This window comes from Mustela nigripes, chromosome 1 (genome assembly GCF_022355385.1).
Source record: "Mustela nigripes isolate SB6536 chromosome 1, MUSNIG.SB6536, whole genome shotgun sequence".
Lineage (NCBI taxonomy): Eukaryota > Metazoa > Chordata > Mammalia > Carnivora > Mustelidae > Mustela > Mustela nigripes.
The window spans coordinates 226,336,325-226,355,666 of NC_081557.1; positions in this window are offsets into that span (position 1 = coordinate 226,336,325).

A 19,342-nucleotide genomic window follows, 5' to 3' on the forward strand; every position below is an offset into this window, starting at 1 on the left:
AGGAAACAGTCAACAAAACAAAGAGGTAATCCACGGAATGGAAGAAGATATTCACAAATGACACTACAAACAAAGGGCTGATATCCAAGATCTGTAAAGAACACCACAGACTCAACACACACAAAACAGATAATCACATAAGAAAAAAAAATGAGGAGGAGTTAAGATGGCGGAGAAGTAGCAGGCTGAGACTACTTCAGCTAGCAGGAGATAGCTAGATAGCTTATCTAAAGATTACAAACACCTGCAAATCCATCAGAAGATCGAAGAGAAGAAGACAGCAATTCTGGAAACAGAAAAAATAACCACTTTCTGAAAGGTAGGACTGGCGGAAAAGTGAATCCAAAGCGACGGGAAGATAGACCCCGGGGGGAGGGGCCGGCTCCCAGCAAGCGGCAGAGCAACGGAGCACAAAATCAGGAATTTTAAAAGTCTGTTCCGCTGAGGGATATCACTCCAGAGGCTAAACCGGGGCGAAGCCCACGCGGGGTCAGCATGGCCTCAGGTCCCGCAGGGTCACAGAAGGATCGGGGGTGTCTGAGTGTTGCAGAGCTTGTGGGTATTGTAACGGGAAAGCCAGCTACAGAGACAGAGCCGACAGTGAGCTCACAGATCGGGGGTACCCTGAACTGGTCACAGGCTCGGTGAGATCAGAGCGTGGCCAGAGGTCAGACAGATGGGAGTAACTGGGCACTATTCTCTGAGGACACACGGAGGAGTGGGGCCCCGGGCTCTCGGCTCCTCAGGGCCGGAGACCAGGAGGCCGCCATTTGTATTCCCGTCTTCCGGAACTCTACGGAAAGCACTCAGGGATCAAAAGCTCCTGAAAGCAAAGCCGAATGGATTACTCAGCCCGGCCCCTGGTAAGGGTGGTGCAATTCTGTCTTGGGCAAAGAAACTTGAGAATCACTACACCAGGCCCCTCCCCCAGAATATCAACAAGAAATCCAGCCAAGACCAAGTTCACCTACCAAGGAGTGCGGTTTCAATACCAAGGAGAGCAGCAGAATTCCAGAGGAAGAGAAAGCAAGGAACTCATGGCTTTCTCCCTGTGATTTTTTTAGTCTTGCAGTTAATTTAATTTTTTTCTTTTTCATTTTTTTTCTCTTCTTCTGTTAAATTTTTTTTAACTTTTACCCTTTTCTTTTTTAACGTTTTTTAACTAGTTTATCTAATATATATATATTTTTATTTTTTATATTTTTCTTTATTCATTTTCTTTTTTTAAATTCTTTTCTTTTCTTTTCTTTTTCTTTCTTTCTTCTTATCCCCTTTCTCCCCCCTCATGATTTGGGATCTCTTCTGATTTGATCAAAGCATATTTTCCTGGGGTTGTTGCCAAACTTTTAGTATTTTATTTGCTCCTTCAAATACTCTTATCTGGACAAAATGACAAGGCGGAAAAATTCACCACAAAAAAAAGAACAAGAGGCAGTACCGAAGGCTAGGGACCTAATCAATACAGACATTGGTAATATGTCAGATCTAGAGTTCAGAATGACAATTCTCAAGGTTCTAGCCGGGCTCGAAAAAGGCATGGAAGAGATTAGAGAAAGCCTCTCGGGAGATATAAAAGCCCTTTCTGGAGAAAGAAAAGAACTAAAATCTAACCAAGTTGAAATCAAAAAAGCTATTAATGAGGTGCAATTAAAAATGGAGGCCCTCACTGCTAGGATAAATGAGGCAGAAGAAAGAATTAGTGATATAGAAGACCAAAAGACAGAGAATAAAGAAGCTGAGCAAAAGAAGGACAAACAGCTACTGGACCATGAGAGGAGAATTCGAGAGATAAGTGACACCATAAGACGAAACAACATTAGGATAATTGGGATTCCAGAAGAAGAAGAAAGAGAGAGGGGAGCAGAAGGTATACTGGAGAGAATTATTGGGGAGAATTTCCCCAATATGGCAAAGGGAACGAGCATCAAAATTCAGGAGGTTCAGAGAATGCCCCTCAAAATCAATAAGAATAGGCCCACACCCCGTCACCTAATAGTAAAATTTACAAGTCTCAGTGACAAAGAGAAAATCCTGAAAGCAACCCGGGAAAAGAAGTCTGTAACATACAATGGTAAAAATATTAGATTGGCAGCTGACTTATCCACAGAGACCTGGCAGGCCAGAAAGAGCTGGCATGATATTTTCAGAGCACTAAATGAGCAAAACATGCAGCCAAGAATACTATATCCAGCAAGGCTATCATTGAAAATAGAAGGAGAGATTAAAAGCTTCCAGGACAAACAAAAACTGAAAGAATTTGCAAACACCAAACCAGCTCTACAGGAAATCTTGAAAGGGGTCCTCTAAGCAAAGAGAGAGCCTACAAGTGGTAGATCAGTAAGGAACAGAGACAATATACAGTAAAAGTCACCTTACAGGCAATACAATGGCATTAAATTCATATCTCTCAATAGTTACCCTGAATGTTAATGGGCTAAATGCCCCAATCAAAAGACATAGGGTATTAGAATGGATAAAAAAAACAAATCCCATCTATATGTTGCCTCCAAGAAACTCATTTTAAGCCCGAAGACACCTCCAGATTTAAAGTGAGGGGGTGGAAAAGAATTTACCATGCTAATGGACATCAGAAGAAAGCCGGAGTGGCAATCCTTATATCAGATCAATTAGATTTTAAGCCAAAGACTTTAATAAGAGATGAGAAAGGACACTATATCATACTCAAAGGGTCTGTCCAACAAGAAGATCTAACAATTTTAAATATCTATGCCCCCAACGTGGGAGCAGCCAACTATATAAAACAATTAATAACAAAATCAAAGAAACACATCAACAATAATACAATAATAGTAGGGGACTTTAACCCTCCTCTCACTGAAATGGACAGACCATCCAAGCAAAAGATCAGCAAGGAAATAAAGGCCTTAAATGACACACTGGACCAGGTTGACATCACAGATATATTCAGAACATTTCATCCCAAAGCAACAGAATACACATTCTTCTCTAGTGCACATGGAACATTCTCCAGAATAGATCACATCCTTGGTCCTAAATCAGGACTCAACCAGTATCAAAAGATTGGGATCATTTCCTGCATATTTTCAGACTGCAATGCTCTGAAGCTAGAACTCAACCAAAAGAGGACGTTTGAAAAGAACCCAAATACATGGGGACTAAACAGCATCCTTCTAAAGAATGAATGAGTCAACGGGGAAATTAAAGAAGAATTGAAAAAAATCATGGAAACAAATGATAATGAAAATACAACGGTTCAAAATCTGTGGGACACAACAAAGGCAGTCCTGAGAGGAAAATATATAGGGGTACAAGCCTTTCTCAAGAAACAATAAAGGTCTCAGGTACACAACCTAACTCTACACCTAAAGGAGCTGGAGAAAGAACAAGAAAGAAACCCTAAGCCCAGCAGGAGAAGAGAAAAGATCAGAGCAGAAATCAATGAAATAGAAACCAAAAAAACAATAGACAAATCAATGAAACTAGGAGCTGGTTATTTGAAAGAATTAATAAAATTAATAAACCCCTGGCCAGACTTATCAAAAAGAAAAGAGAAAGCACCCAATTAAATAAAATCATGAATGAAAGAGGAGAGATCACAACTAACACCAAAGAAATACAAACTATTATAAGAACATACTATGAGCAACTCTACGCCAACAAATTTGACAATCTGGAAGAAATGGATGCATTCCTAGAAACATATAAACTACCATAACTGGACCAAGAAGAAATAGAAAGCCTGAACAGACCCATAACCAGTAAGGAGATTGAAACAGTCATTAAAAATCTCCAAACAAACAAAAGCCCAGGGCCAGACGGCTTCCCGGGGGAATTCTACCAAACATTTAAAGAAGAACTAATTCCTATTCTCCTGAAACTGTTCCAAAAAATAGAAATGGAAGGAAAGCTTCCAAACTCATTTTATGAGGCCAGCATCAACTTGATCTCAAAACCAGACAAGGATCCCATCAAAAAAGAGAGCTATAGACCAATATCCTTGATGAACACAGATGCGAAAATTCTCACCAAAATACTAGCCAATAGGATTCAACAGTACATTAAAAGGATTATTCACCACGACCAAGTGGGATTTATTCCAGGGCTGCAAGGTTGGTTCAACATCCGCAAATCAGTCAATGTGATACAACACATCAATAAAAGAAAGAACAAGAACCATATGATACTCTCAATAGATGCTGAAAAAGCATTTGACAAAGTACAGCATCCCTTCCTGATCAAAACTCTTCAAAGTGTAGGGATAGAGGGCACATACCTCAATATCATCAAAGCCATCTATGAAAAACCCACCGCAAATATCATTCTCAATGGAGAGAAACTGAAAGCTTTTCTGCTAAGTTCAGGAACACGGCAGGGATGGCCCTTATCACCACTGCTATTCAACATAGTACTAGAAGTCAAAGCCTCAGCAATCAGACAACAAAAGGAAATTAAAGGCATCCAAATCAGCAAAGAAGAAGTCAAACTCTCACTCTTTGCAGATTATATGACACTATATGTGAAAAACCCAAAAGACTCCACTCCAAAACTGCTAGAACTTGTAAAGGAATTCAGTAAAGTGTCAGTTTATAAAATCAATGCACAGAAATCAGTTGCATTTCTCTATACCAAAAACAAGACAGAAGAAAGAGAAATTAAGGAGTCAGTTCCATTTACAATTGCACCCCAAACCATAAGATACCTAGGAATAAAGCTAACCAAAGAGGCACAGAATCTATACTCAGAAAACTATAAAGTACTCATGATAGAAATTGAGGAAGACACAAAGAAATGGAAAAATGTTCCATGCTCCTGGATTGGAAGAATAAGTATTGTGAAAATGTCTATGCTACCTAAAGCAATCTACACATTTAATGCAATTCCTATCAAAGTACCATCCATCTTTTTCAAAGAAATGGAACAAATAATGCTAAAATTTATATGGAACCAGAAAAGACCTCGAATAGCCAAAGGGATATTGAAAAGAAAGCCAAAGTTGGTGGCATCACAATTCCGGACTTCAAGCTCTATTACAAAGCTGTCATCATCAAGACAGCATGGTACTGGCACAAAAACAGACACATAGATCTATGGAATAGACTAGAGAGCCCAGAAATAGACCCTCACCTCTATGGTCAACTCATCTTCGACAAAGCAGGAAAGAATGTCCAATGGAAAAAAGACAGCCTCTTCAATAAATGGTGCTTGGAAAATTGGATAGCCACATGCAGAAAAATGAAATTGGACCATTTCCTTACACCACACACAAAAATAGACTCAAAATGGATGAAGGACCTCAATGTGCGAAAGGAATCTATCAAAGTCCTTGAGGAGAACACAGGCAGCAACCTTTTTGACCTCAGCCACAGCAACATCTTCCTAGGAACATCGCCAAAGGCAAGGGAAGCAAGGGCAGAAATGAACTATTGGGATTTCATCAAGATCAAAAGCTTTTGCACAGCAAAGGAAACAGTTAACAAAACCAAAAGACAACTGACAGAATGGGCGAAGATATTTGCAAATGACATATCAGATAAAGGACTAGTGTCCAAAATCTATAAAGAATTTAGCAAACTCAACACCCAAAGAACAAATAATCCAATCAAGAAATGGGCAGAGGACATGAACAGACATTTCTGCAAAGAAGACATCCAGATGGCCAAGAGACCCATGAAAAAGTGCTCCATATCACTCGGCATCAGGGAAATACAAATCAAAACCACAATGAGATATCACCTCACACCAGTCAGAATGGCTAAAATCAACAAGTCAGGAAATGACAGATGCTGGCGAGGATGCGGAGAAAGGGGAACCCTCCTACACTGTTGGTGGGAATGCAAGCTGGTGCAACCTCTCTGGAAAACAGCATGGAGGTTCCTCAAAATGTTGAAAATAGAACTGCCCTATGACCCAGCAATTGCACTACTGGGTATTTACCCTAAAGATACAAACGTAGTGATCCAAAGGGGCACATGCACCCGAATGTTTATAGCAGCAATGTCCACAATAGCCAAACTATGGAAAGAACCTAGATGTCCATCAACAGATGAATGGATCAAGAAGAAGTGGTGTATGTATACACAATGGAATACTATGCAGCCATCAAAAGAAATGAAATCTTGCCATTTGCGACAACATGGATGGAACTAGAGCGTATCATGCTTAGCGAAATAAGTCAAGCGGAGAAAGACAACTATCATATGATCTCCCTGATATGAGGAAGTGGTGATGCAACATGGGGGCTTAAGTGGGTAGGAGAAGAATCAATGAAACAAGATGTGATTGGTAGGGAGACAAACCATAAGTGACTCTTAATCTCACAAAACAAACTGAGGTTTGCTGGGGGGGGGGTTGGTTGGTAGAAGGGGGGTGGGGTTATGGACATTGGGGAGGGTATGTGCTTTGGTGAGTGCTGTGAAGTGTGTAAACCTGGCAATTCACAGACCTGTACCCCTGGGGATAAAAACATATGTTTATAAAAAATAAAAAATAAAAATTAATAAACAAACAAACAAATAAATAAATAACAGTATGTGTTTATAATTGGTAAAAAAGAAGAAAAAAAAAAGGCAGAAGACAGGAACAGACACTTCTCCAAAGAAGACATGCAACTGGCTAACAGATACATGAAAAAATGTTTATCATCATTAGCAATTGTCGGGAGCCAGTACAGGAGGCCTACTATAAGAGCTGTAAGGGACTGAATATGATTGGCTGTTCATTTAGTTCCACTCACTTGGGAGGTGCATGAGCACTGCGGTGATTGGCTAGGCGGGCTAAGCTGCCGGTGTATATATGCTTGAATGTATTTGTAGAGGGGCGGGCCTGCCGGGAGCCAGGCCGCGCCAGGCCAAGCTGGCCGGAGGGGGCGGCAGCCCGGACCATGGCGGCGGGAGCTGCGTGCTGTGCTGGGCCAGAGGGGGAAGAAGATAAAAAGAAGCCATTAAACAAGTTTGCCTCCATGCATGTCTCTGTGTCGTTCTTGCTGGCGAGAGCGACAAGCAATCAGGGAGATTCAAATCATAACCACTTTGAGATACTACCAGTTAGTATGGCCAAAATCAACAAGACAGTTAACAACATGTGCTGGAAAAGATGTGGGGAAAGGGGAACCCTCTTACACTGTTGGTGGGAATGCAAGTTGGTGCAGCCACTTTGGAAAACAGTGTGGAGGTTCCTTAAGACATTAAAAATAGAACTTCCCTATGACCCTTCAATTCCACTATTGGGTATTTACCCCAAAGATACTGGCGTAGTGAAAAGAAGGGCCATCTGTATCCCAATGTTCATAGCAGCAATGGCCACAGTTGCTTAACTGTGGAAAGAGCCAAGATGCTCTTCAACAGATGAATGGATAAAGAATATGGTCCATAAATACAATGGAACATTATGCCTCCATCAGAAAGGATGAATACCCAACTTTTTGTATCAACATGGGCAGGACTGGAAGAGATTATGCTGAGTGAAATAAGTCAAGCATAGAGAGAGTCAATTATCATATGGTTTCATTTACTGGTGGAACATAAGGAATAACATGGAGGACACTGGGAGACAGAAAGGAGAAGTGAGTTGGGGGAAACTGGGGGGTGAGACAAACCATGAGAGACTGTGGACTCTGAGAAACAAACTGAGGAGTTTGGTGGGGAGGGAGGTGGGAGGTTGGGTGAGCCTGTTGGTGGATATTAAGGAGGTCACGTATTGTGTGGAGCAATGGGTGTGGTGCATAAACAATGAATTCTGGAACACTGAAAAGAAAAGAAAAGAAAAGAAAAGAATAGAAATAGAAAAGAAATATTAGGCAGTTTATTTGACTAAAGGATTATTCTAATTACAATTCCAAGCCAATTATTTATTTATTTTGGGGGGGGTGTTAACTTGGGGCATGGTAGAGCAGAAAATTGTGATTTAGTTTTATACTAGTTGGAATAATCAGGTGTAAATGGAGGTTTCCCAAGATTATAGAAGGGTTTAAATTCTGTTTGGAATAGAATGTATAGGAGAGATTAAAATAAATATTCTACCCTATTTAATGTGTGTAATATGTTAGTGCATATGTAGGAATGTATTTGTATTTGCTATTAATCCATTTATCTTTTTAAGAATTTTAAGCTATTAAAAAAAAGATTTTTAAGCTATAGAGTGAATTATTTTTATTTTTTTTATCTTAAAGGACTTTACTTTCAAACTATAAAAATTATAAAGTAATGAATGTATTAGCTTTCTATTTCTGTGTAACACATTAACTCAAAATTTAGTGACTTGAAACAATTATTATTTATCATCATTATCAGTGTCTGTGAATGATAAATTTATTAGTAACTTGGCTGGTTCTTTTGACTCAGGAACTTTAATGAGGTTGTGTTCAGATGTGAGCTAGAACTGGTCACCAAAAGTGTTACCTGAAGTTGGAAGAACTTCCATGATGGCTCTCTCTCTTATCATTGACAAATTGTTGTTGTCTATGTTGGCTTCTGCTAAGAAATCTCAGTTCTTCTCCATATTGTGCCTATCTTTGAGGGTGCTTGAGTGTCTGCATGGCATGGAGGCTGGCTTCTTCCAAAAAGAGCAATCAAGGGCAAGATGAAAGTTGCAGTACATTTAATGACTGTTCTTCAGGAGTCACACACCCTCACTTTCTTTTTTCCTTTTTAATATTATTTACTTATTTGTCAGAGGGAAAGAGAGAGAGAGCACACTAGGGGGAGTAGTAACCAGAGGGAGAGGCAGGCTACCTGCTTAGCAAGGAGAAGGAAGTGGGTGTGGATCCTGACCTGAGCAACAGGCAAGTACTTAGCCAACTGAGCCACCCAGGTGTCCCACAACCTCATTTTCTAAACTTTGACCTCATAAGTCAGCCTTGAACCAATGCTGATAAATATAGAGAATCAAAGATCACCAGTGGCAATATTGGACTGGCTATCATCTGACAGATCAATTAAGTGATTAATTACTCTGTTACACAAAAGGAAGTCATTTTGAATCTTTATATTTCCATGGTTTGTTTTCATCATTGGATAATCATAACTATATAAACTCATCTGTAGTGGTATTGTATTTATTTATTGTTTGAATATTTAGGGAGAGGTTAATATTTATAACAAATCTGTATGAAAGTCCATTTACACTAAAAATAAAATGTACATGAAGACTTTTTTTTTGTACATGTAGTTTTTTATCACCCATATTTCTTACTGATAAGGACACTGGGCTGTGCCCTAACACATTTTAAAAGTACATTTCAGTGATGCTTGAAATAAGATTCAAGATTTTCTGAATTGTGGACACTTAATCTCTTCCTTATATTCCTTTTTTTTTTAAGAAAATAAGAATCAGTGTGTTTATTAAAGTAATCTATTTAAAAATGAATTAATAAATTTAAAAATCTATTTTAAAAATAACTATTAAAGAGTTCCTATTTTCCCTTACATATGCTTCTTTTTTTCCTTTCTCAGTTATCTTTATTTCTTTATTCATTACTCAATTATAAATTCACAAAAAACTCACTTTTGCATTATAAAGTGTCAAGTGTATTTAGATGTTAAATGCATACAATACAGATTCTAAATAATATCTATTAATTTAAAGTCTATTTTTTTATTGCTTTGGGAAATATAACAAATGCCTAAGCAACTTTGCCTAAAAAAGCTTTAAGATTGGTTGCAGAGTAAAGAGATATATGCAGAAAAGAAAATGGCAAAATAATCTAATATAGTTTATCAAATTGGATATACAGATGTTGCATAGTTAAAAGTCCTAAACTTTATTTTTCTAGTAATTATAATTGTTTATTGACCTTTCAAGGATTGTTACTAAGAAAATAGCAAAATCATCTGATTTAAAATGTAGTTCTATTCCATAACATCTGGGAAGAAAGCCAAACTACTGTTATCATAAGTTAAAAAGAAGAGGAAGATAATGGGGAGCTAAAAATTATTCAGTCATCTAATCTGTCTTCAGTGTAAGTGAGTCAGCAAGAACTCTTTCAGTAGTTTAGGAAGAAGAACTTGGAGGCAAATGTACATAAAAAGTAGCCTTTATAATTGTGGTGTGATAATAATTATATAATATACATAAATAATTTTTGTTCTAGATTTGGTTCATGTTATAGATTCCTAAAACCCTCTTGAATTGTAGGAATGCCTTTTGTTATTTGTGACAATCCCTTTTTCAATTCCACCTAAATTTATGCTGATGAAGTGATTGTTGATGGGAACCCATGATGTCTTCTGAATAGGGGCTGGTAGCCAGAGGAAACAATAATGGAATTAGAGGGTTGGAAATGCCAGCCCCACCCCCAACCTCTAGAAAGAGGGTGAGGGACTGGAGATTGAAAGCAACTGCCAATAGCCAACGATTCTAATCAGTCATGACTCTGCAATAAAACCCCATACAAAAAAGAAAAAGTTTCTGGGATGGTGAACACATGAAAGAGTTGGTAGGGTGGTGTGCTTCCATTCCCCCATACCTTGTCTCATGGATCTCTTCCATTTAGTTGTTCCTGAATTGTATCCTTTATAATAACTTGAAAGAGTAAGTAGAACATTTTCCTGAATTCTGTGAGTCACACAGTTAAAATGTGGGTAGCTTGGCTGCTCATTTGTGACTGGTTTCTTAAATAGGGGCAGTCTTGTAGGTAGGACTGAGTCCTTAACCTGTAGGGTTTGTACTAACTTCAAGTATTAGTGTTAGAAATGAATTGAATAGTGGGGGTCCTCAGTTGATGTGGGAAAATGCCATAAATTTTAAGTCAGAAAAAGCCACACTTCTGGTGTCAGAAAACAGATATTACAATGATATTTATTCAACTACTTCTTCATTTAAACCTAGTAAACCTGGGGAATTCCTTATAGATTATTCATGTTAGGGTAGCTTATATTCTGAGGATTTTTGATAATGCAAGAATAGAAAATCTATCAGGGATTCAGAAGAGAGACTTGAACACATTCAGATTACAAATTTTGAAGGAAGATCCTAGAGGGGACTGTGGTAAGAAACACAGCAATGTTTAAGGGAAATGCAAAATCATGAGTAAGAGAACATGTCTTTTGGGCATGCCATATAATCTATCTCATAAGTTAAGAAAGAAATGTAAAGTTGTTCCTTACCTCTATTGAAAAATAATGAGGAATTTCTAAAAGCAGCTAGAGGAAGAGTATAGAACAACATTGAAGTATTTACCCATTATAATGAGTCAACCATTCCTGGAGATGAGATGAATGGGTATTTGGAGAAGTGTCAACGCTGAAAACCAGGAAGAAGATGAACACCGTTTTGAATTAAATTTACAATCCCAGAAAGTCCCAAAATACTAAGAAGATGCTTTTGATACATAAACCTAACATAGGATTTTATAAAGTTTGCAAACACATAAAACATATGCTTCACTGCATAGCCACATGCTTTCCCTTTAGAGTTTTTAAATTCAAGAAGTGATTTTCAAACTTTCATTTTGTTTTGTTTCTTTTTTTGTTGTTGTTTTTACCTTCATTTGCCTGAGTATGAACACCTCAAATACTTTCACTTATTAAGAAGGAAAAAGAATTCCCTTCTTTATGTAATTCACTGCTTTCTGGGTAGCGAAATGCATGACTATGTAGTAAGGTAAGAAATAGTTGGAAAAAACGTCTAAAATCATGAATTTACTTTGGGAATGCATTTTATAGCTTCTTCCATGTTCTTTTTTTTCTTAATACCTAGGGTCAGCTTGTATCATAGTGGTAAGCAGCTAAAAAGATAGTGAATACAAGTAAATCAGTTTTCAAGCTACCAATGAAAAAGCAATGTACAACTAGCAGACTGGTTATCTAAACCTTAAAAGAGCGGTTATACATTCTATATATATACACATATATATAAATTCATATATATATGTCTATATATACACACATATATATGAGTGAAGTTATAAATGTATATATACACATAAGTTAAGTGTAGTGATTATGTATATACACTTAAGTAATGTGTATATGTATATACACACGTGTTATATATGTATATATACCCACATATATATATGAGTTAAGTTGCCTTTTATATTTCCATTTTTTTTCTTTCAGTATTGGATATTCTTTCAGATATCATATCCTTACATTTTAAAACAATTCATACATGACAAGGAAACATATCAGAGATTAATGATCTAGAGTCAATCCTTCTAAGTGTTGGATCATTTTGTCTCTTGCAAAAAAAGACATTATAATTAGTATCTGTTTTTCATCACAGCTGTAATTCTCAATAATAAATATATCACATGTGCCAAGAGCTTTGAATATCTTATTTCTCTCATGAATGCAGAGTATATTTTTTTCTATTTTCCATTAAAAATCAGAGCTTTATTTCTACATTTTCATTGATTTGAAAAGTATCTGTAAACTGACTCTTGTTTATTCAGACTTTTTCAGAAAGACAGAACCAATAGGAGATATATATATATGTGTGTGTGTGTATATATATGTGTGTGTGTGTGTGTGTGTGTGTGTGTGTATAAAGAGATTTATTGTAAGGGATTGGCCCATGTGATCATGAAGTTTGAGATGTCCCATGTTCTGGTACCTGCAAACTGGAGGCCCCAAAATGCTGCTGCTATAGTTGCAATTTGAGTCTGAAGGCCTGAGAACCAGAAAAACTTGCAGTATAAGTTCTAGTTCTTAGTCCTGAGACCAGAAAACCAGGGGTGCTGATTGCTTCAGTCAGGCAGAGAGTGTGAATATTCCCTTCTCTCATCTTTTTACTAATCAGGTTCTCCAATGGATTGGATGATACACATCTATATTGGAGAGGGTAATCTCTTTTACTCATTCTACCAATTCCAAAGGCAATCTCATCTAAAAACACCCTCACAGACATAAGCAAAAATAATATCCAGTCAAATACGGGCACCTTGTGACAGAAAATTAACACATAAAATTTACCATCTCAACTTTTATATATTGTGAAATTATAAAGTGGTATAACAACTGATTCCTTTTCATCAGAATTTAAAATTGTGGTAGTAGGGTGAAAGAGTGAGAAAGTAAATGAGAAAAATAAGAGAGAGAGGTGGGCAAATACGTATTATCAGATATCATGTAATAACTGTATAATAAATTCTTTAGCTAAATAAGTGCAAGAAGAATCAAGAAAGGGTTCAACAAAGAAATGGGATTTGACTTGGTTCTTGAAAAAAAGGTTTAGTTGAAGAGATGGCAATTTCTGAATTCAGGAAAGACATACAAGGAGGAATGAACAGAACACATGCTAAATATATTCGGGGCATGATTATTTGAAAATTATATTTCTGGAGCAGATGGTTCATGCAGAAAAGAGTGAAATATGGGTACATATGGTCCAGAATAAAAAAGGTCTTAGATGCCAAGACCAAAGTGGTTGTTTTTATCCAGTGGCTAATTAGCAAATATGATGGCTTTAAAATAGTTTGGTAATGACATTTGTTTTGAGGACCTGTCTTTGCACTTGTGTACTGAAGGAAATAGTTCAAAACATTATAGAATATAATATATTTGAGGTCACCTTTGTGGCTTACAGTTTAATATAGATATGTTGAAAGATTTAGAAATTCCTTGGCACCTTGTCAAAACATTGAAAAGATTCTGAAATGTTCAATGAGATGAAAGAGACACAGTATCTAGAGAATCCTTCAAAACTTGCTGTTCGACTTACCATTCATATCTTAGATGGACATCAACTTGATATTGAGTCAAAACCAGGATTGTATCAGTTGATTATTTGATTCAAAGTGTTGTTTTACATTTAAAGAAAATGAGGCCCTAAGAGGTTAGCCACACTAGCCAGGGCTCCTAACTGTTAAGCCATAACTTTCCTTACTGTGTCATACGTTCCAAAGCAAAGCAATGCACTCTGCCTACTCCCTCTAATTTCCAAATCTCTTCTTTAAACCCTCTTTAAGAATCAGAAATAACAGATTTCACTTACAGTGAGAAAAAAATCAAATTCCTTTCCCTACAATGTCTGCTTTCTTGAAAGCAAAGCCAATGCTTTCATAAGGTATAACTACTTATTGGTGATTTGGAGGTGACTTTGATATAAGACTTGTATCAGGAAGTTTAATAGATAACATCTATTTATTCTTTGAAGATTAAGTGTATAACTTTCAGATATACTTAAAATAAATTGGATTTTGTAATAATTCTATAAAGTAAAATGAATTTATTATTTTATATGTTTCTTAATATATAGTGATAGGTTTTCCTAAGCTATTAATAAGAATTAATTAATGATGATGGTGACAATTGAGAAATAGCAATTATAATAATCTGGACTTAAATATTTAATCGCATCATAACTTTTAATTAACTTTGAATTGTTAAAGTATCAATATGAAATTAAAATAATATTAATATTAATAATGAACATTCATTTAGAGCTTTCTTTGTCTTGTGAAATTTATCTCCATTATCTTTAATCTTCATCTAAGCCTTGCAAGTTAACCAGAAGTGTTTCCATTTTGTACTAGGAAAACGTGGGTTTGGAGAAAAATCAGTAACTTGTCACATGCATATATGCACCAGGAGGTGGAAGAGCTGAGATTTGAATTCTAATTTCTCTGACTCCAAAGGCTATGACCCTCTCCTGCAACCACATTTCCCTTCTTCTTAAAGTTATTCTGTATGCCTAGGGTTTTTAAAGGTCAATAGTAATACCTCTTCTTTACAACTTGATTTCAAAACCATGTGAGCAATAAGACATAAGAGGCAAGATAATAGAGATCAAGATATCAGCTTTGGAAAATACGGTTGTGTTTATACTGTGAAGTAGCTTTCTTCAACTGTCACCTCTGAAGTACAGAGATTCTCAAACCCAATCAGAGACAGAAGTGGCAGCTGTTAGCTCCTTCACAGGGAGTGTGCTTCTCCTTTAAGCTCGTGGCAGGATTATAACAACTACCTTTTGAAGATTTTTTTTTTTTATTTATTTGAGAGAGAGGGAGAGCATGTGCAAAGAGGCAGAGGGAGAGAGAGAATCTAGAAACAGAGTTCCTGGAGTGCAGAGCCTGACACAGGGCTCAATCCTAGGACCCTGAGATCATGACCTGAGCTGAAATTAAGTCAGACACTTAACTAAATGAGCCACCCAGGCCCCCCAACAATTACCTTTTGAGGAAGCAGGTTGACCTCACCAGTGGGGTAAAGAAGGGGTGGTAGAATTACTTTTGTCTCCCCAGTTCACCAAGAAGACACCTTTTCTTTCTTCTCCTAGACCAGAGTTGGTGGCATAAATGAGGTCAGGGTGGGCCACCCCATATTAGAAACATGAGTACACTTGTTTAAGTGTCCCTACAATGTATTACCAGCATAGGGTGTTTGACCATGTTTGAGGAATCACCAAATAGGAATTTTGGTTTATAGCTTAACCTATTTTAAGACCAGGTTCTAATAAATAATATAACAAATATAATAATATAGCAAATATATCATTAATATAATTTCATGATGAATGAAAAGATTACAATTTGGAATATATTTAGATACATTTATTTTTTTAAATGATTTGGAATATAGTCTTCTAATTCTTATCTAAAATAGATGTCAAATATTTAATTATTTGAAACTCTTCCAAAGATTCATGGAAACATTTTCAACGACTTGAAAGTCAATGCTAATTTTTGAAAGACATATGTCACCAGGGATGAATGACCTAATTTATATGAATTGTGAATCAAGCATTCATCTAAAATTCAAGGTTGACCTACATCAAATGTGAGAGCCTCAAAGTTTTGGTTAACTTTATTCATTACTTTTCCCCTTTGTATGCCTTTTTATTTCCTGTTTCTGACTTGGGTTGGAAGTAGAACTGCTAGCAGCGTTAGAAAAGCTGTTTCTATGATAATGCTATCCAATTGCAAACCTCAAATGTGCCAATATCTACAAGAATTTGAATCTAGACTTTCAGTCTCTAGATGTTTCAAAATATGGAGAGGATTTTTATAATGTCTTTCCTTTTCTATTTCATGTGATTTTTAAAAAATTATTTTTATTGACACAATTTAGTTGATAGGATAAATGTGTTTTTACATTTTCATTTACTAAAATATTTTGAAGTCAATTCTTATTTCAATATACACTGACTGTATCTTCAAATATCATTTCAGAATTAGCAGTATACTTTTACACAAAATTAACTGCAAATCTCATATTGGAAAAAGTCTTATTTTTTTATGGTAAGTTTTTTGTATGGCTAGCTTCTACTTATCTTTTACACCTTGACTAGAATGTGGCCTTTTCACAAGGCCTTAGGTGGTTGTCTATATAAAGTAGCTCTAGTCACTATCACACTGTCTTAGTTCTCTCTTTGAATGATGTAACTAACAGTTATTTTGTTTTTTATTTGTTTACTGGGTGATTATATTTCTTCCTTTTTATTAGAGTATAAATTACATGAGGTCAGGCATCTTTTCTCTTTTGATCACTTCTGTAAATATATAAAATTTACATATATACATATATATAGAAACATGTATGCATATATGTGTATATAGTAGATTCACATTCTTTGCAGTAGTTATATTCTGTAATGTAGCCACAAATGCTGAATTAGCAAATCCTGAGCCACTGCTCTGAGGGGGATTACAGAGATAGGTTCCCACAAGCCTCTGATGACACATTTTTGTCCACAAAATTATCATTTGCAGATGTAGGTTTGTTTCTCCACATCCTTGTCAAACAAGCCGGTCTCATGCAGTTGAAAAGTGCTCTTCCACATAACCTTTCTCCCATAGAAAAATTATCAGATATATTAAAAAAATAAAATAAAATCTTCTACAGATTCCTGATTTGCAAAACCTATCTCACCAGCAAGCTTAACATTTTTCATATCGCCTCACCTTTTGAGACATGCAAGCCAGCCAGCACATGCCAAGAAGGTTTAACATTTTCCTGCCTCTGGGAAACAAAACTATAAATTACTTAGGCTTCCTGCTTCACAATTACTGTCCACTATTAATTTCAAAACCCCAATTGTCATTTCATGCAACCACAAACTTAACCACTTCTCCATCTTTCCATAGCTTCATCATGCACTATAGATGTTACTTTAGCACTTTCTGAGTAGCCTAATGTGCAGACTGGCAAATTTCTTCTTGCTTTTTCTGGATGCACTATGTCGTTGATTCATGAACAATGACCTCATGGCAACAGGACTACAACTCGTGTTTGAATAAAGTTTACCTAGTGCACATATTTCCTCTATTAGGCACATCACAGTCTTCCTGTACTTAGGAACACTAGACAGCAGTTCAGCACTAGGCACAGTGAAGGGGGCACCCTCATGGCTCAGTCCTTAAGCATCAGCCTTTGGCTCAGGTCTGATCCCAGGCTCCTGGGATCAAGCCAGGCATCAGGCTCCCTGCTGGGCAGGAAGCCTGCTTCTCCCTTTCCCACTCCCCCTGCTTGTGTTCCCTCTCTCTGTGTCTCTCTGTCAAATAAATAAGTAAAATCTTTTAAAATCGTCTTCAAGAAGCACAGAAAATGGAACACATGTGGCATTAAGTAGATTATAAAAAGCATACTTATTTAGAATAGGAGAGCTAAACTTAGAAAGCAGAAAAATTATTGCTTTGTTAGGCCTCTACTCTGAACATGTCCACAGATGAAAGTGAAAACATCCTCAGTCAAAGCATTGACTTGGGTGTTGCGAAACTATACACACACACACACACACACACACACAGGCGCATGCGTCAATTATTCTATAAGATTTTCAAGGGCAGGATATATATTTTATTGAATTTTGTAGCTCACTATCATGCACAGTGCTATTACACAGTTGAAACTCAATTTCCTATAATTGACCTGGCATGGCATAGAAGCTAGTGTGTCCTAAGATCTCACTGTGTATATTTTGACTTCATGGTGGTATAGCTGCTTTGATTCATCATTAAAATATGACTAAAGGCCCAAGACCATTATCTCAAGAAGACTGGCAATAATTTCACAGGTAAAAAGGGTCTCGAGAAAGTAATATAAAAGTTTAAATCCAAAATGGATTTAGAGCTCTATTTTTACACTGAAAAATAAGGCAAGATTTGGGAGACAAATTCAGTATTCCAAGAGCACCTAGATGTTTACATTAATTAATCCCTCTTCATCTTGCCCCATAAAATAAGGACTAGATGTCCATTCTGCCATCACCTCCTAACATACATATCTCTTATTCTGCACTGGTGATATATAACTGCTTGTATATTTCCATATTTTGAAAGAAGAGATTTCAGGACTGACAGGAACTGAGAGTAGATGATAGGGAGCAGAGCCAGAGAATGCATGGACTGACGCCTTTAATTAAATAGCCATTTACACTATTTAACATATATCTACAATTAACATCATGATTTATATGAGAAAAGGTATCACAAACAACTTTTCCAAACAGCTAATCTGAAAATAAGGCAGTAATTGGATATGCATACAAGTATGTGTGTGTGTGTGTGTGTGTGTGTGTGTGTGTGCTGGGTCTATTTCATTAAACAATATTAACTGGACTGACATAATATTTACCAATGTCTTTATATCAAAAAGCACAATTAAAAGACCTATAGACATAAATGAGCTGTTGTGGAAAGGAGATTATAGTTGGTGTTATTAAAATGCAAATTTGGAAGCAGTATGTCAGATGTGTCTGCATAGACAGGTTGGGAACATATCCTGGAGCAACTTGTATGTCATGATAAAGAGCTCTGAAAGTATTTTGTATATAATAAAAAATCCCTTGTGAATGGTTCCCAATTTAAATTTAAAACAAATACACTTTTTGTGTTCTTATGATTAATCTAAAGTGGATTTCTGGTTGCCTCTCACATTGTCAGTCTTATACACAAGGGACTAACTCAGTCCCAGACTTGCTAGTTCCAGCTTTGTTCATTTTGCCTACCATCATATATTCCTCTGTGTATATTCCCTCACATCCCCTGTCCAAAGCTGTGCAGGTTATGATTGAAAATGTACCTTGTATAGAGTGTTAGGGGTTCAAATTCCATTGCACATCATCTACAAAAAGCTATTTATTAATTCAACTAATATCAATTGAGCACTTACTATATAGACGATGCACTATTGTCGGCACATGTCATACATGAGTGAACGAAATAAACAGAACTGTTTGCCCTTATGGAGCTTATATCCAACAGGCATGCTAATACATAACAGAAAACAAACAAAACATCATCATCTGTCCCAGCACTACAGCACTAGGTGTGGAACAGCTGTTAAACAGATTCTGATTTTTGTGGTAGTAGGTCCAGTAGTTTTGAGATGGCAAGGTCCCAGAGAAATACTTTTGAAACAGATGCCAAGATGAGAGTAAGAAGAGATGTTCCACTGGCATCTGGTTTATTTTTAATGAGGTG